At 38.4% G+C, this 2,500-nt stretch overlaps 1 protein-coding gene across 15 annotated transcripts in view; it reads left to right on the top strand.

Annotated features, from left to right (window-relative positions):
• The window catches only part of LOC136836607 (titin), a 356,015-nt gene that overhangs the window by 22,645 nt on the left and 330,870 nt on the right, over window positions 1–2,500 (top strand). For 3 of the 15 annotated variants that reach the window (XM_067101072.1, XM_067101068.1, XM_067101064.1), the window contains exon 1: window positions 1,893–2,451. The exons of 11 other annotated variants lie outside the window; for them this stretch is intronic. The gene's annotated coding sequence lies outside the window, so the exon portion shown is untranslated. Of the gene's footprint in view, window positions 1–1,889; window positions 2,452–2,500 lie in introns of those variants that run through there. One more of the 15 variants, XM_067101070.1, reaches the window with a different exon arrangement.

The following is a 2,500-nucleotide window of genomic DNA, read 5'->3' as shown; positions in this document are numbered from 1 at the left end:
GTGACATATTTATAAAATTCACTTAAAACTTTGCTCTCATTTGGTGAAAATTAAAGTAGAGAAAGTAGAAAAATAAAAGAAAGGGTTTCAGGTGAGCATTTCAAAAAAGTGGGTTAACAGTTTTTTCATGGTAATTAACATTGCCAAAAAATGGTAATAAATAACGATGATTTATAAAATAACCTACCCAGAAATAACATCTGAATTGAACATCAACCAACTGTTATCTCGGGGAAAGGGTTTCCGGGTGACGTTACAAACAGGTGGGTTCTGTTCTATTTATAAGCCTTTGAACCTGTTAAAAGTTTCCGGGTGACGTCATTTCCTCCTGTTAAAAAAAAGTCTTCTTGATTAACCCAGGATTAACAGTTTTTCAATAGCAACATTGTAATTAACATTGCCAAAAAATGGTAATAAATAACGATGATTTTAATATAAATATCTACCCAGAAATAACGGTTGTCACTGTTAACTGAATAAGTTGCCAATAAGTAGCAGATACATTTCAACAGTAACACAATACAATGAATGCTGTGGCAGAAGCAACAGAATTGCTAATTGTAAGACATAACGGTGATAATTGTTAATTATTAATCAAAATGAGCATAAACTTTTTATGAAGTTAATTGAATAGGCCATTAACTTCCATAGAATAGATTGACTGAGTGTAGACCATCTAGTGTGACAGCTATTATAGACAGTGACATTGATCACAGAGCAGTATGGCCTTACGTGAAAAAAAACACAGACAGATGACAATGAACAACAAGAAACTAGTAATGGCAATAAAACGATTTTGATCCAAATCATCCCCCTGTAGGACTCCGTGGCACGTGTGTGTCAGTCGCCTTCCCCTCAAGTGGATCCTTGGATCCTTCAGCCGAATAAAGGAGACGCTGAAATCAGAGAAGACCACGACTCGCAGAGCAAACAAATCTCCGTTGCTTGTGTTTGTTTCTGTCGGTGATTTTGCGCTCAATTAGAGCAATGGTAGATGTATAAAAGCGTGCATTATGCTACCCGGTTAATCGCAAGTCATTCATTGTTTTGGATTGTTTATATACTGAGCACGAATATAATTGCGACTGTTGTGTGTGTGGGGAATTTATGCATGGTATTTCTGTACACACACCAGATATATATATATATATATATATATATATATATATATATATATATATATATATATATATTATATACGTATCTATATGTATGTATGTATGTATTTGTATACACGTATATATATATATAGATAGATAGACAGATAAATAGTAAACATATAGGTGTATACAATCGGGACGATATGGTAGTGTCAGCAGAGAAGCATGTATGACTTCTCATTTAAAGTGGTTTTAGAAATACTTGCGCCGCAGAGGGTTAGGACCACCAGCCCTTGGAAGAATATAAAAGGTCAACAGGTGTCTCTCACTGCAGAGTACGAAGTAGGAAACGGCCAAGAGTGAACGATGAAAGAGTAAATAAATAAATAAACAATAAACAAAAGCAAATAAGAGGAGAGAACTCACAAGCTCATAAGAGGGTGAACCATTACATAATGCTAAGGATTCAGTATACTAAAAGGATTTAGAATGAGGTAAAAAAATGCCTGAAAAATGAAAAATGAAGGAAAGATGATAAATAAATGGAGGTAAAAGAAGAGGAAATTGCTTAACAGATAGGCATGCGGAACGTGGAAATAGAAGCTTGAGACTTGATAAATGTAAGAGATTGTGGCTGTATCTGCGTGTGGGGTATTGCCAGGTACTGGCGTATGGGTCGGATGAGGGGATGGGGCTTTGGTGGGGAGGGGGTAAGGGTAGGGAAGTGGAAGGTGCCCATGACCCGGATGGTGGTGGTGCCATGGGTTGGTGGCACTGTCGGATGTCTTCGGCGAGTGCCCCACCCGACTCCTGTCTGACTGGATTGCCTCTTCTGTAGCTGCTCGTGTCGAGCTCGGAAACATTCTTCGTCTGAAAAGAGTTCTTTCTCGAGCGGGTCGGTTCTTCAGTCTCCGGGCGATTATATCATCCCCTCCGGAATTACAATTGCGTGTCTTAGTCCGGAGTCGGCTATCGTCTGCTGCTTGTTTTGCGGATCTAAACTATCCTAAAATCGTTGGTCAATATTATCGTTGTTTGTTTCGTGGATCTGTCTGTAAGCCGTCGAAATCATGGAGCCAAATCCCTTCTTCACCGGCGTCTTGTTGTTCAGTGCGTTTGATGTGGCGCCCCGTCGAGAGTTTTAGTTGCCCCCTTTTTTTTTCAAAGGAAATCATGATGGCTTCATTATCGCTTTAAGAGTTTGATAAAAAAACACTCCTCTGAAAAAAAACTTTTTAGAAAAGAAAAAAAAATATTTGTGTTGCGTTGTGTGTGAATTTTTGTGTACCCTAAGGATTCGCAAAACTATTCTCGATAGAGGCTTCTCCACCGGCATTTAGTTTTGGAAAAGGTAAGTTTAGGTTGTTCCTCTCTCTCTCTCTCTCTCTCTCTCTCTCTCT

This window comes from Macrobrachium rosenbergii, chromosome 56, assembly GCF_040412425.1.
Source record: "Macrobrachium rosenbergii isolate ZJJX-2024 chromosome 56, ASM4041242v1, whole genome shotgun sequence".
Taxonomy (NCBI): Eukaryota; Metazoa; Arthropoda; class Malacostraca; order Decapoda; family Palaemonidae; genus Macrobrachium; species Macrobrachium rosenbergii.
Note: the sequence above shows the minus strand (reverse complement) of the source record. Positions and strands in the feature narration are given on the sequence as shown.